This window comes from Botryllus schlosseri, chromosome 6 (assembly GCF_051294905.1).
Source record: "Botryllus schlosseri isolate E-star chromosome 6, Bs_hap1, whole genome shotgun sequence".
NCBI classification, from domain to species: domain Eukaryota; kingdom Metazoa; phylum Chordata; class Ascidiacea; order Stolidobranchia; family Styelidae; genus Botryllus; species Botryllus schlosseri.
The window spans coordinates 3,071,022-3,088,380 of NC_137241.1; positions in this window are offsets into that span (position 1 = coordinate 3,071,022).

Genomic DNA, 17,359 nt, shown 5'->3' on the forward strand with positions numbered 1-17,359 from the left:
AGTCGGTAAATACGGAAGCAAAAATAAAGTATATCGGCCTGGTGTAAAATGACCAATATAGTCGAAAGATCATGAATATAAAAAACAAACAAACTCTGATCTGCAACAAATATAATGTAAAAATCATATTATTCATGGTTTCGTTCATTTAGCACTTTGTTAATGCACACTGCAGAGTCAATTTTGTGGGCCCTGCTGCATCTATGACAGACCTGGGCAAAGTGCGGCTCGCGGGCCAAATGCGGCCCATGAAGCTATTGTGTGCGGCTCGCGAAAAGTTGCTTGGAATTCAAAACATAAAACTTGCTTTTCTGATTGACTAGAACCATGGGCTGTATCAAATGAACAGGAAAATATTTTACTTCGAAGCCTGTTCATTAATATGCCCCGATTATGCCCCAACAAATCACTCTTTCCATATAGTCTAGTTCATACTTTCTCTGTTGTCATTGTAACATTACGCATTATACGGTACCTGAATCTAATTGATACGTGATACGTTTCCAAATCCCTAATTCCATATAAAGTCTATCAATGCTCGCGATTACTATATCACTCATGACTCATCCTATCTATCACCCATAACGGATTAACGGTCATGCCAAAGAAGGAAGTCGAAAACTGAAATTCAAAGAAGTTTAAAGTCGGTCTTATGACAAAAACACGGAACACTCAGTTGAGGGAGGGTGAAGTTCATAAAAACTGCAAGCTTCGCTCAACATACAGGCTATTTAAGCTTCACACAGCGCGACTTACATCCACCCTAGCGTTTTGCTCTGTATATTGTCAGACTTTCATATTTCAGAATTCGCTAATCTAGAGCCAGAACCTTCCGTGCCATCAAACTATCCGTTGGAATTGCTATCATTCTGGCTGCAATTTTTGATATTTCGTAATATATGATAAGAGGGCGCGAAATTTTCCACTATCATGAAGTGAGGCGTGCCTAAAAAAGCTTGAGAATCACTGTTTTAAAGTCTTAATAGAAGAACGTGCATAGGGGTTTAAGAGAGTTAAAAATGTATCATGCTTCAAATTGTTTCCAATGATGACGGCAATATATATATATATATATATTTATTTAACCGTCAATTACTCATTACCTAATATCAACACATTCACTGAGTAGCATTTACTTATAATGTAATTAGGAAATAAAAATAAAATACGCTGGAGAATGTAGATAAAATATTTCACCTGGCCCGTCAACGTTTTTTCTACTCCTCATTTGGCCCACGGAGGAAAATAATTGCCCACCCCGATCTATGGTAATGAATTAGATGTCTATTGTTAGATGTGTATGTGGTAGATTTTGTATCACTGACTCCACAAATCCAAAGCTCCCCTTATGCTTGTATATTAGAGTAAGGTTCTCCAAGTGACCAAACGTTCAAAACCACAGTTCTAAGCTCATCGGCTGAATGGTGTAGGAAGTTATATGAAACCAGTAAGTGTGATGCAAACGATGTGATAAAATCCGCGTTAAATGCGGCATGCTTTCCCAAATTAAATCGCAATCAGGTCTCCTGGAATCCAAGTCTATTTTCAGATCGTCGTAACCCTGTTTACTATTCGATCCCATTGATTTAAAATTGGTTTCCATCAGCTATACTGTGCGGCGTCCCGATGATAGTTCTGGGTTGGTAGTAAATATTGCAAATTAATGCTTCATCTTAATTCTCGTGGTCATGGAACTGTGAAACGTCGGTCACCGAGTAAAACGATGGTGTTTTGGTCAAAATTTGTGGAGAATAACTGTGAAAATAATTATTATAACAATATTTAGGGTATATCGAAAATATCGCTATGATATTTAAAATCTGATTTAAAGAATAACAAGGAATTAAGATATATCTTCACTTCAACGCAGGTCTTGGCAAAATCGAGTATTTGAGTGCTTCCATTCTAAATCCAGTATTAGGCTTCGAGTGGAGTCGTTTATTGTTCAAGGATCACAAATTTGGATAAATGTTCAAACATGTACCTTTCATGCGAGGACTAAGAATATAATGCCGGTTTTACATCACATTAATGATTATATGGTATATTTGCGACAATATATCTATTCCACTGCATTTTGCGACAGTGCTGTGGGTTGACCGCGACTTCTCAAATTTTTTCCCGCCAACTTGCGCAGCTTTTTACAGCATACTTCATATGGTGCGATGCGACCAGTCGCTGTTTATAACCTTCCGTAGTGGAAAATAGTATCGAAACTATATTTCATGCTGATAAACAACTCGTATTGTCAAGACACGTATAATTTCAGTAATCGGAAATTTCTTCTCTCGTCACTACTCCACCCGAATCATTAAAAGTAGGCTACTACATACTCGATTCAGATTCGAGTGCTCGAATCATTATGATCGTCCCTTTTGCTACAGCTGCACTTCTTAAAGTACAAGGCCGAAAGTAAAACACAGGTAACGGAGTACAAGAATAGAGTCGATTATATCTTGTCATAAATGCTCACTTTCACTTCGTCCGATTCTTGGTAATATCAGAGGTGGTCAGTAACGAAGTACTTCTACTTTTTGGAAGTACTCAAGTAGTTTTCCTCTACTTCTGGTACTTACTCAAGTAGATATGATTTTCTGTACTTCTACTTCTACTTCGTAACATTTTCTGATCTACTTACTTACTTTTCGCTATTTACAGTTTGTCAAGTAAAAGTAGTTTAATCCCCCAATACGAAAGATAGCCTGAGGAATTTCGGGGCTGGCTGTTTTCACGGGGTACCAACATTTAATATTCATAAAAGTCAAGTAAAGCCCAGAAATTTTGTTGCGCCTTGCGCACACTAGTAATGGAGTGACAAATATGGTATCAGTGAATATTATTTAGATACCGGATTGCTTGGTTCCGCTCACACCGCATTGCCGCCCATATCAAATATTTCATCACAGTGAATATGCTGACCCACCAAAACGTTTGAAACTACCGTTTCGCATTCTAGCAATTACATATCATATCGTAATCTAGCAGCCCATGACGTGTCTTGCTAATCCGAAATATCCGGCTTTTTTCAACGTTACACCTGTTTTAGCAGATCACTTTTGAAGCTTTTTGGACAAAAGACATGAAATATATTTTCCGCTTTTTAGAAGTGGTATTTGTATTTCACGTTCAATTCCGAGTATCATACTTTGAATTCTAATTACTTTCAGTTTTTTGTCCGCAGAACATACATGTTGAAGCATAAAAGAAAGTGTAGTAATGCCGCTATTTTCCGAAAATAAAGATATATCAAATAGAGATTTTATGCAGGGTTGTAATGACTCGAGTCATGACTCGACTCGAGTCAGACTCGAGTCACGGTTTTTTGGTGACTCGACTTGACTCGAGTCATTTTCTTGAAAAGGGAAAATGACTCGACTCGGCTCGAGTCAATATTTGGATTGACTCGACTTGTACTCGAGTCATTACACATGACTCGACCCAAGTCATTGACTCGGCATATTTTATATGACTTGAAGATAAAGAAATTCGCGAATCGTACTGGCTAGATTCACGCTTATGACGAATTCTGCTGATATCGCTATTTGTCGCCACTGCTTTCGTTGCACTCGTCTGATATCAGATATGCTGAGGTAAAAACAACAGACAATGGCACATATAGTAGCAATGCATTGTACAAAATCATCCTGTGATGAAGAGGTAATAGATCCTCGGCAATCAAAGTACTCGAGACTTTTCAATTATACAAGCAAACAATCGAAGCAAAGTTCAATTAGAGGCAATGAAATGACTCAGATGGTCAAGTACTTGGAAGAGACTGATAAGCTCATTTGTAGATTTGAAGGCGTTGATTCTTTGCATTATTGGGCGACCAGAAATAATAAGTATCCAATGCTCTTCAATGTGGTTCAAAAATGATTCTCAATTCCTGTATAGTGCACCAGTGGAATGTGTTTCAGTAGATGTGGATTTATTCTAAGGCCATGCCGCTATAACATTTAGCCTATGAGGATCTCCTTTCCACTTTGGTATTTTTGAATTGTAACTCATTATTGATTTGATCTGCTGTCAGTGAAAACACACAATACACTCTATCCATTTGACGTTTTGTTAGGTATGTGCATTGTGCACGTGAGTAATAATAATGAATGGCTAATGTTGTGTGATGTTTGTACAATAGGGTTGTTCAAAAACAACTTCTTATTTATTTTACTGGGTGGCTACTCGGTAAAATTGTTATGTTGCATAACAAGAACACTGAATCTGGCTTATTTTAAAAAGTAGAATCAATGATATGAGAGGAGAACATTTTATATTTGAAAATAAAGGGAGAGTTTTTGGTGAGAAATGATTTCACATAATATAATTAAATGCTAGCAGTAAGTCGACTAATATTCCACTCTAATAAATTCGCCTTTTCTAGTTGGAATTGAGCCAAATTTGCTATGAATCATATTTTTACACAATATAACAATATCATGAGGTGGCCGGTAAAATTCTAAAATCTCTATTTGTAGTTAATCCAAAATTTCCTCTCATATTAGTAACGCTCCAGCGGCTATTTCGGGAGCTGAGCAGGAAAGCTGACCTTTTTTAGTCAACGACCTGATAATGTGAAGAAAAAAAATGTACATCTACATAAACATGCATCTGTTGATTCTCTATCAGCTGGAATCTAGACGTGAATTCGTTGGTTCTATATCAGATAGCATGAATGAATTCGTTGATTCTCTATAACCTATAAGCTACTTCAGGATTGAAAACATGAGTTGAACATGACTTCAATACTGTGACTTGGACTCGACTCGAGTCATAACACTATGACTCGGACTTGAGCCTTTAAACGGTGACTTGGACTCGGACTCGAGTCGGTGATGAATTGAAAATGACTCGACTTGACTCGAGTCAAAACCAGAAAAGCAAGATTGACTCGTGACTCGGAACAATGTGACTTGGTTACAACCCTGATTTTATGATCCCCAATATTTGTTATTAACGCATACTAATCGCGCAAAGTGTTGAAACCGCATCCGATACAACTTCTCCGTATTGCTCTTCGCCTAAACTTAAGGCCTCATAATATGGGGTAGGGCGCCATGCCATGATATTCTCTAAAACTGGGTCTTCTTGTAAACAAAGAGTTAGTATCGCATTTTCATATCACTACCTGAATTTGTATTCCATGATGCGAACGAATGCTTATTCTGTCGAAATTTGATACCTCCTGGGCTGCAACAATACCAATCATGCTCTCCGCACTATTCAAATAGCTCATTGCAGCTTTTGACAGCCCATTATGCAAACGAATTAGGACTGTTTTCAAAACTACTTACTTATTTGAGTAGATTTAAAGTCAGTCAATTCTACTTCTACTTCAAGTAGTTTCAGGTTGCTTATGGAAGAAGTACTTCTACTCGTACTTGAGTAGATTTTTTCGTCGCTACTTCTACTTCTACTTGAGTAGCTTTCTTGGCTACTTTGACCACCTCTGGGTAATATTGCTTTGCGAAATGGCATTTCCATACGATAAGTGATAACTCGTGACCCATTGTGCATAATTTCCTATTCTCTGGGTTAAGATGTTGGTGATTGTCTTGTGATTACGGTAGTCGATCCGTATCCACTGGCTTCCGTCATCTAAACAGACATTGGAGTAGAACGAATTTGCTTCGATACGACATTGATTTTATCTCACTCTCGGCTGTGCACCAAGCCTCTTTGGCGGTGAGAACTGCGTTTGAAAAGGTACAGGAAAAATGTATGGAACTGGTGGATATCTGTGGAGGCTTGATCTGGCCGTTAGACATTCCTACGTAGCATCCATCTGTCAGAGAAAACGTACACTGTGGATCATGCGTTTCCAAGCATCCATACGATCAGGATTGAGTAAATTGAGAACAAATGCTATTTTTATTTTTGACTTGCTGATGTTGTCATTAGGGTTCTGGTTTAAATCAGACTGATTTAAATCAGTGTGATTTAAATCAAGTTTTTCTGTTGATTGTTGATTTCAATTTCAACATTTTGATTTTATTGATTTTTGATTTCAAATTTTCCGACGGGATGCGTGAATGTGCTTATTATTGGACATTCATGTGTATTTTATAAAAACCAGACATAATATAATTCGTCATCGGCACCGGTATAGTTCAGCTACTCGAAAAGAGCAAAGAGCGGTAGGCAATGAACGGAGCACTGCACTCTAAAAGTGATGTGGTCTCAAATTGAAGGACGAAACGAAAAATTTCTTGGCCGCAGCCGTTTTCTTCAGAACGCGACCGTAATGGAGCTGCAATGTATTGAAATTTACGCAAACACATCACGCTCCAGCAGTCACGCAGTGATCAAATTTTATATATTTGTCAGCCGCTGTTATGAAGGAAATATGTCGTACACAACGGAAATAGGGGGGGGGGTGCCCACTTTGGGAACCACTGCCCTGGACAGTGACATCCAGGTAGGTACGGTTCTTAACATTCCATGACTTAGGAAGGCCAACGCTAGAGGTGGATAATTATGTTTCTGAAAATGAGAAGCAGTCAAAAGTTCGCACTTTACCGGTATTCTGCGGTGTATTAATTTTCAATCATCTCTAAATTGAAAGCACTGAATTACGTTGTTAATACAAGCTTCTGAGTTGATGTATTACTTTTAGATAGTAGGATTTTGGAGGATTTGTTGTCCCTTTTCCGGATTTTGAAAATGTTCTCCAAGGACGACTAAATGTCCTTTTTGGCAATACGTCCTATTTTAGAGCTTTTACAGCTAGGCTAATTGACCATCAGTCCAACTGCAATTCGGCATAAATTACGGAAACAGGTAATAGGGACGTTCGAGCGGGACATACGGTAGTCGAATGAAAGTGACGACTTTTTTTGTCCACTCAACTTTTCTGATGTGGTAAAAGTGTCCTCATTTCCCGATCCCAAAATATGGTAACCCTACTATTTGGTCGTAATTAGGTCATTCGCAAGTTAGAGTGAATATATTTATCCCGCGTCATTACTCAAAACATTGGTAAACAAGAAAGATTTTGAACTCTTTTTAATCACACCAACCACTTGTACAATGTGCTAAATAAGCGCAACTAGAACTATAAAAATCGTTAGTTAGTTGCCCGTTAACTGACTAAATGGGTACTTTGTAAAAGTCTGCCTGAGTAGCTTTATTGGAAGTCCTACAGATTAAAACACATATGGTATGCACACATGCGGTAGATATTTGTTTCGAATGTGCAACTAGAACTACTGAATTTTACAAATCAGCAACTAGAACTAAAACTATACTCAAAAACCGTTAGTTAGTTGACCATCAAGTAACTACATGGGTAGTGTACAAGTCTGGCCTCCAGACACGTCCTCCTAATAGGAAACCAAAATATATTGGATATTACAGCTTGGCCACTACATCATGAATGGTGTGTGACTTGGTGAAATAGCCTTGTTGAGTTGGTAGTTTCGCAAGCAGGTTTTCCGAAATTCGCCTTCTCGCAGCCTCAGCCGAATGACTGCGTGTTTATCACATAATTCGGACTTGCATTAATCCATGTTTTATCGACTTTATTTCGAAACTAGATTACGCGTACGACGACCATAGGCCACAAAACCTCGGTGCAAAATATACACTAAATACCAAACACTATTCAAAGTAAACGCATTTCAGGTTCAATTTATACAGTTCCCGGCTCTAGTGCACTTTCAAAAGTATAGTTCAAAATTCCTAGCAACTTTTCACGGTCCGAATTTTGACTGGCTCGCGTGTCGTAAAATACCCAGATGTGCCCTACGCTAATCTGCAAGTATTTCAAGATCCCTCAATTATCAGTGAGGCACAAAAACAAAAATATGGACCACATTACCCATCTAACTGCACATTTAATACAGTACTTACATTGTGCGCCCGGGAATAACGGTCAAGAACCACTGATCTAGTTCGTTATCCTTTAGTAAGTAGCAGATTTTTAACGGTCGATAGTTCTAGTTGTAGTTTTGAATGCAGGTTTCGAAAAGTGAGTAGTTCTAATTTTAGTCCTAGTCGCGAGATTTAAAAAGTAGCCAGTTCTATAGTTATTATTAACATTTATTCACCAAAATGAAGTTCGAAATAAACGATATATACTTTCTACTATCAGACAACTTCCAGAAATTATCTTTAAAGCCACAATGATGCCCATTGCCCATTGATAGCATCCGTATTTTGTACCATCAGTGATTCACTAAACCTGTACTATGGGTTACATCTTATTGATTGTAGCGTACGCTATATCAGTATTATGCTTCACGTACACACGGTGCCGATCCGTGGCAAGAAGGTTAGGAGTTAGACCAGGCCTGGGCAAAGTGCGGCCTGCGAGCCAAAACCGGCCCACGAAGCCATTCTGTGCGGCCCGCGTAAGGTTGCTTGGAATTCATAATATTAAACCTGCTTTTTGAATGTTGATGCGTGGACTAAAACTTTAGACTGTATCAACTAAACAGGAAATCCGTTCACTTTGAATCCTGTTCATTAATATGCCACGATTACGCTGCATACGTACCTCGCATGAGTAATCCAGATTCAAAATAAAGGCAATGGGGCAAAGTATGAGTAACAAATAAATTCACAAGAAATCACTGTTTCCATATAGTTTAGTTCAAACCTTCTTTGTTGCCATTGTCACATTACGCATTATACGGGTACGTGTTTCAAATTGTTACGTGAGGCGTTTCCAAATCCTTAATTCGAAAAATTAATCAATCAGTGCTCGCGATGACTATCTGACTCATCATATCTATCACCCATTACATATCTATCACCCATTAAGAATGAACGGGCATGTCAAAAAGAGAAAGTCGAAACCTGAAATTCAAAGAAGGTTTAGGTCACTAAATATTTGTATACTGGAGTTAGGGGTAAACCCGTCCTTTTAGGTTTTGCCAAGCATGGTGCAGAGATTAGTTAATATTTTTTTGTGTTTATTTATTTGTTAAGGATTATAATTATGACAAAAACACGGAACACTCGGTCAAGGATGGGCGAATTTCAGAAAATCTGCAAACTTCTCTCAACATCAAGGCTATATGAGCTGCACACTGCTCGGAATGCAGCAACCAAGACAAGATTTGTACTGTTCCATATACATTTCAGTGCAGTGGTTCTCGAACCAGGGGGCGGGAATGAATCTGAAGGGAGGCGCGAAGCTGAAGTTAAATGAAAAAAATTTGCGCGCTAGGCGCGATTCAACCCCAGCTTTTAGTTTATAGCTCTGTGTATTGTCCGACTTTGATATTACAGAATTCTCTCATCAACAACCATAACCTTCCATGCGATCAAATTATCCGTCGGGATTGCTGACATGCTGGTTTCTCTTTTTAATGTGTTGTGTCGCGAAAGTTTACACTCTCATAAAGAGGGGCGTGTCTAAAAAAAAGTTTGAGAACCACTGTTTTAGTGTCTTAATAGAAGAACGTGGATATGGGTTGAAATAGAGTTAAAAATGTATCATGTTTAACATTGAACGAACATCGAACGGCATGACGGCAAATAGATATTTTTTAAAATTTACCGCCACTTTCTCATTACCTAACATCAACACATTCACTGAGCATCATTTATTACCGATGCAATTTAGAAATATATTAAAATACGCTGTGAAATATGGCCAAAATTTTTCGCTCGGCCCGCCAACGTATTTTTTACTTCTCATTTGGCCCGCGGAGGAAAATAATTGCCCACCTCTGAGTTAGACGAACAAAATATGCAACTGAATGTCCCGTGGTAGTTCGTACGCCAGATGTAATAGATGTCATAAATATTTTCCGCAGACAAAACTGATTCCATAACGATATAGAAGCGAGTGTGTGTTTTGAACGTGGTTTCGTGACAATGATCCATTAATTTCTGAGCGCTGCAGCAGAGCAGTTGCCAGATTTGTCAAATTGCTGTCCACATTCGCGATTTGAATCTGTTCGCAGGTCGCACAATCACCAAAAGCATGAAATATTAAACACCCTGCTTTTTTAATTTAGGTCAAACGAGAATCAGATATTTAGTGATTAAATGCATCCGCGAAATCTAAGAGTATATTGAAAACGATATAGCAGAGTGTGCGTGCGTGTGGCCGTGTGTAGGATATGGTAAAGCGCGATTTCGCGATCATGACCATCGTCACTCAACTCGCAGTGCATTGTCATCAATCAGGCAGCGCAATGAAAAATAAGTGGTGATGTTGCAAGTTGATACTGTCAAATTATATGATATCGCGATAAAGATGCACGTGGGCACAAGTATGGTGTGGCTTTATGGCCAAAAATAAGCAAAGCGTAACGACACACTTAGTGTTGAAGCACCGATGTGATGTTAATATCATATCATATAGAAAGACGCCTTGGCGTCACGGTGTTGCTGTTCAAGTACTACCATCTGCCTAGAATGATTTTCCCTTATAATGATGTCGACCTCATCACAAGGCGTCCGCGTTCTAGCAAATATTCAAGAGTCTGAAAGCTGATATCAGCAAGCTGGTAAGTATATCGTGTGACAGCGAGCGTGAGTGTAATTGCAACACCAAATCTCTTCGCTACCACTGAAACAATTTAGGTTATGCGTCGCTGATAATGTGAAGTTGCTTCAATATTGCTCAAATGATGTCGCCACCCCGTGTTCGAATGTCAGGTTATAGAAGTAGGGTTAGATTTTATACAAAAATCATTTTAAAACGAACATGTTTAAAACAAAGCCCTTGTTTGAAACATGTTTTTTATTGTTTTTGTTTTGTTCGTTTTTTCAAGCCATGACGTCATGAATATCCAATTGTGGATTCACATTGACACTTTAAAATATAGGGCAAAGGTGTCAAACTCAACTCGGGTCGCGGGATGGATGCAGCAGTCAAATATCAACAATGTTACTGGAATGTTATATTATCACGCCTTTACATATTAGTGCTATAAAGCATAATATTGCACATTATAGGGGCGCAACTCTAGCAACCCCTTTTTTCACAAACACCGGAATTTCCAAAGATACGTTGATATTGGGGCTGGAAAACCACACACTAACCCCATTAACTGTAAACGCGGACGTTGGAATTTGAGTAAGATGCTATACAACAGTGCGACCACAGATAAATACAATTGAAATTTTACTTTCTGAAGCGATTATATTCTCCATATGGCGTTTTCGCCTCTGTCAATAGCCATTTTCCTTCGTATTGTTACAGAAAACTATGAACTTAGTGTGTGCAGACCTTTTAGCTTTACGGAATTTCCTGTCACTGTAATCGACTTATACCTAATGATGACTAGAGTGACAATCCAGAACTGCCATCGGATGGTTGTGATATGGCCTATGAACAATTAACCATGTCCGGGATAGATAGTGTTATGGTAATGCGTCCGGACTTCTTGATCGGTAGATCGTGGGCTCGATCCCCGGCCGGGTCAGACCAAAGACTCGAAAACTGCTATCCGCGGCTCTCCTGCTAGGCGCTCAGCTATCACGGATATCATGGAGGAGAAAAAAACGGGGGTGCAGACTAGATGACCTTACTAAGAAGACCGTATCGCATCTTCGTCGTCAAAAGCATCTCTATGGTGCAGGCGAAAAAGAATACCATGTCTCTCTCTCTCTCCGACATTTGCTGTTTAATAAGATGTATTTTACGTGGAAGTATCTCATACTCAAAATCGCAACTTATGTTCGAAATTTGCTTGATGATACAAGCAATATACCACATACCCAGAATTGCTTCGCGGGCTGGATGAAATCGTCGGATGCGGCCCGTTGGCCGTATGTTTGACACCACTGTTCCAGGCGGTTGGTTATTTGTGTGATTCATTGAATGATTTTGATCGTATTTGAGCTAGTCATTAGGGAGAGTGAGTTGAATTTGGCATTGTTCTGTTGATTCACTTGATTGCATTATTATACTTAGATAAGGATTAGCCTAGGGAGTTGACTGTTGTTAATCTGTTGCGACTGTACCTTAAATTGGCATTAACTTTAGCTAGCCATTTAATTATTTCTTTTCTGTAAATTGACAGGGTCTCACTGGTAGATCTTGACAGGTAGGAAATAATTACAAGCAAGGTAGGGTTGCCTCCGAGTTGATAAGTTTCTCAACTAGCCAAACTTTGTACACAGCCAAATATCAAATCCAAATATAACGTATACGGTCGTTGACAAGGCAACGACTATGCGCACGTTACACGCATTACGAATTTATTAAGTGAAAATCAGTACGTTCGATATAACGATATAAATCCGTGATTCTTCATGGCGGCTCCCAGCTTGCCTTCTTGAGGCTCTCATTGACGTTTGAGCGGTTAATGTGGCCACTGCACCTAGTAATTTTAACATGAGTTGCTAGACATGCAGTCAGATCTAGAGCTCAAGCAATTATTTAAAAGTTACACTTACATTAATTTTGGAGTCGCATTCCAGAGGGAAAGTATCCCAACTTGATAATCAATGCCCAGAAAAATAATTGTATATTGTGATCAACTTATGCATGTGAAGCACTTTTTAGCAAAATGATCAGAATCAAAAATCAATATCGCAATCGATTGCCCGATGACGATGACGACCAAAAACAGATACGACGTAGGCTACTGCATTCTCTGCACGCCTTACTTTAACACACTTGTTGGCGCTCAATGCCAGTGCCTAGTTGGACATTAAATTGATTTGTGTATTTTTTTCTTTTTAGTGTTACTATTCGTTGGTACGTGTTTTCATGCTTTTTAAGTTTTGTTATTTTTGACACTGACTGTATTCGTGCGGCTCCAAACGTACTCCGAAATACTAAATGAGGCTCCGACACCAAAAAGATGGGGAAACATTGATATAAAGCATTACTCAAATCACGAATTATGATAGCAAAATCAGCGCTACTGGAGAACAAGAATCGAATTTGTAACTATTTGATGAATATGACAAATTTCATACGTGATCGTCAGGTCGCGGCATGTAGCGGTTCTGCTTCATTTGAAGAGCTTCTTGGATGTACAGAACTTCAATATACAATTGAATAGTATATTCATATTAAAATAAACACGAATATTTTCGGCGGACACTCGTCAGGGGTAATCGTCAGCAATTAGTAGATTATTGGGAAGAACGTTGCATATCGACAATCGCACCACAAAATACGAGGTCTCCAGTATGAAATTTCGAATGAGAGAGCGTTCGATGTACTATTTTTAGGTGGTACACGAATTCCCTTTGCTTCATTGTACTTTGTGATATGCTGACGCCTCCAATCGTAAATTACGACGTTACGGTTCATTGACATTGTTAAATGACTACTTGGGAATTACAATTGTAAATCTAGGTTTAATGTGACTCTTTTACGATAAAGCTTCCTGATCTTTGTCTTTCACGGAATCGCGGACCGAAGAGTATCATTGACCGGATAGACACAACGTTTTATAATCTGCGGTCATAATCAGAGCATGCATCCGGTTCAAGTGATATATAACCTGCGTGTTGTAGCTGCTGAACCAACGACCAACTCATATCACATTGTATATCGTCTAAACCAAAATTTTGAGCGACCGGCAGGAAGTGAAATGTAATCAAACGAATACACAAAGCTGAGTAAAGCAAATGAAATGTCATTGGTAAGGCGTCAGCGATAAGGATGACAGCGATAAGGTGTGTAAAATTAAAATAAATGCAAAAGGAAAAAAGCTCCGGATAACTATACGAATTACAAAATTTTGGTTCGCATTTACATTTACACTTGCTTTATAATTCGGCACGAGCGATTTAGGCACCTATTCACTGGGCAACAATTTCTAACGAAAAATTTGTTGACTTTGATTTTGCACTTGTTTCAGGCTAACTTTGGTGTGCTGATTTCAAAAATGCCGCTGGTTTTCTTCTATCACGTCAAGTTTTTGCTCTACGGCATATGCTCAAAATAGGCAAATTTTCACGAATTTAGCCATAGTCAGGCCGTGTTATTTTTGGCATGTGCCAAAACTGCCAAAAATAACTTATTTTTGGCATTTTTCGATTTTTATTTTTGGCAGTTTTGGCATCGTCCTCCAAATAGATAGTTTCAGCCTCGAATTAGTCACAAAAACGCTGTATTTGGGCTAGTTTGTCAAAAGACATCACAAAATGTGCAGCATCCACGTATAATCAGTGCCAACAAACAATAAGAAGAAGAAAAAACCTAACGATTTCATAGGTTAATAATATCAAACGAAACCACAAAATGTACAGTATCCATCGGAATCGGTGCCAATGACCAAAAAAAAAAAGAAAGAAAAGCCTAACAAACACGCTCAACAGCTGATTGTTACAGCTGTGGAATAGACTTAATCGTTTGGACTGCAACAATGCTTCCAAACTCAGGTCAGCTAAGTTTCTCCTAAATTCATTTCTCGCCCAGCGAATCTGGGAAATATCGGCTTCAACAGTAGCCGTTGAGGGAAAGAATGTTGCCAGTCATCCACAAAAGGTTTTCAGAGCTTCAAAATCTTTGGAGGACCGAACCGGCTTCCGTGCAACATGAAAAGAGATCACTTCGCCAGTGCCATCGATCTCATCGCGGAAAGATTTTTCTTCCCGATCCTTTTCCGGGAGTTTCCTGTGTTGTCTCTCAACACATTCTATTTAGTAGCCCGACTATCATTTCTCCCACAGTCTACCGATATATTTTCGGAGGACTTCTGTCACTTCAGGTGGCTTTAATAATACCAACTCGCATGGAAGAGTCCTGGGTTAGCTTGTTTAAGAACTTTGACGCAACAAGACTGTCTGGCAAAACGAGACTAGCTCAGAAATAGCCAGACAGTTTGTTGCGTCACAATGTTCAACTCGATCACAACGCAAAAATCGTGGTTGATTTTGGGGGTTCCAGTTCCATGAGCAGAATATAATTTATATTTTAATAATCAGTACTGCGGCAGATTCTCATTGATACCCGATTTATTAAATTTAACGCTGGACAAGCCGGTCAAAAATGGTCGTAAAATTGCCTTTGGGCAAATGGAAAGTGTGACGTAAACCAAATGCAGTCAGCCGTTCAATCTCGCTGTGCCCACACTATTTAGAACACCATGCTTTCACTCCTAATGGGTGGGCTGGACCCAGATTACGAAACCTGCCTTTCACAAACTCTCTTCTCGCTTGTAACGCGGTCCTGTTAACACAACACCATGAACGAAATACACTATTTGGCAGGCCGTGTTATTTTTGGCATATGCCAAAAATTGCTTATTTTGGGCATTTTCAAATTTTTATTTTTGGCAGTTTTGGCATCTGGCTTCTGAAATGCCAAAAATAACACGGCCTGGCCATAGTACTTTGCCATACCCTATAGAAATCCACACTTTTGTCATATAATAAGTTATATAGCTAAGGGGTCAATTGAATTATTAGGAAACAAGGTACTGGTATCGATATAGGCCGATGCTTTCACCCATTTTAGGCTAAAGGATGCAATAATCCGATGATATTTCAGACACATATTTGATGCAAACTGCAGGATATGGCAAGAAAAAGAAACACTACATTTATTATATGCTATAGGTTCAATGCCCCATTCAACTTATCCAGTGGGATTTGAAACTCCTACAAGCTCGATAATTTGGATCAAGATGAAGATAATAGGGATAGCAGGCCTAATGAAAACGATTTTCAAATCGAAGATGATTCAGAACGTAGAGTAGTCCATAAACACAAGTTGAATGATCAGACATAGCATTTGGGACTTGAAAGAGAAATATTCAGGAATTTTAGCATCCTTGCGAATTGGGAAAAGATTACTTGGCAAGAGAAAGAAGATATCTCACTTTCGATCATTAGAATCGGCCTTTTGAACGTAACTACTAACGGTAGCTTTGTGTATTGTCGTAATACTGGCATTGGCATGATAATTTTACCATGGGTTGCTGGAGGAGTTAGGAATCCTGTTTTACAACTCGTGAATGGCAAATGTCTATTAGTAGCTCAAAAAGGATTCTGAAGTGTGGCATTCTCCAAAATGGCAACGTCTTAGGTGCAGTAACAATTGCACACTCAGTTCATCTTCGTGAACAATACAGAAACATTGAGAATAATAAAGAAACATTGAATTGTTGCAATATCACAAGCACGATTGGATCATATGTGTCAGCTTTGAAATAATGTGTTTTCTTAACGGTCAGACAATAAGGATGCACATGTAACCCTGATACATATGTGCCACTGCATATGGTTATGTCGGATAGCAGACAGTAAAAAAGCTAAAATATCTAAATAATTTCCCGGAAAACCTTGGTATAGTAAGTGATAGTAAGTGACCAGAGTAGATTGGAGGTTACATATGTTAGCTAACTATTGCCCGAGTATCAAACGAGAATTATGAGTTATTAGCGTAAATTTGGACCCTAAAACTCGCACTTTATTTGTCCTGCAGAAGCAATATCGGCAATATCAACCAAATAAAGCAGTACAAATGTTTAATTGGAGTCTATTGATTTACTTTCGACTGCTTGTGGTTTTTGAAAGGTTCTATACATTAAATACAAAATGTCAAAAGTTGTACTTTATGTGGGTTATGAGACAATGTGGTGGGTGCCTTACCCAAAAACTTGACGTGATAGAGAAAAACGGAAGTCATTTTTGAATTCAGCGCCCAAAAGTTAGTCTGGATCAATTGTCTGATCAAAATAAAAAAAAATTGTGTTGACCAGTGTTATGGACAATTAGACTTATATACATCGAAGTTTACGGTCAACATAAGCGCAATCCTCTTCGGCTAAGGTTTTCTTGGTGACGATTTTTTGACACACTTCTCGGAGTCCCATATTGACCGGAACGTCATATGTCGTCGTTCATCGTGGCGTGGTAATGGCCTACGCCGAAATGCCTATTTCTATATTCTATAATTATGCTTATTCTTCCGTGGGGGAGTCGTCAAAACATGATGTGTAATTTATGTTCATTCACCGAAATAATTTAGAGCACCCTTCGAGATCACAGATTTGGGGTCCTGGGTTGCAGCAGTTTCAGTCCTGGTAAGAGGTCAATGTCTAGTCGGTTTTTTCGGGACTTTGCTATTGGAAATATTTCGCGCTTTAATCGCGCTCGAGGACCATAATTGTGTGTGTTATCTTCAGGGTCAAATCAAAGTTGTTATAACAACAGTCGGTTACCGTGTCCTACCCTGTGGTTCGAACCATCCCGAATTCACATCTGTGATTGGCAAAACGGGGAACAAAACGGTATTGGATTTTGTCTTACTGCTATGTGTAACTATAAAGAAGTCATCTGAGAATGGGATGCATATATCTGCTCACATTGAAATTTAGTATTCTCTCTCTCCCTCTCTCTCTGTGTCTCTCTCTCTCTCTCTCTCTCCCTCTCCCTCTCCCTCTCCCTCTCCCTCTCCCTCTCCGTCTCCCTCTCTCTCTCTTTCTCCCTCTCT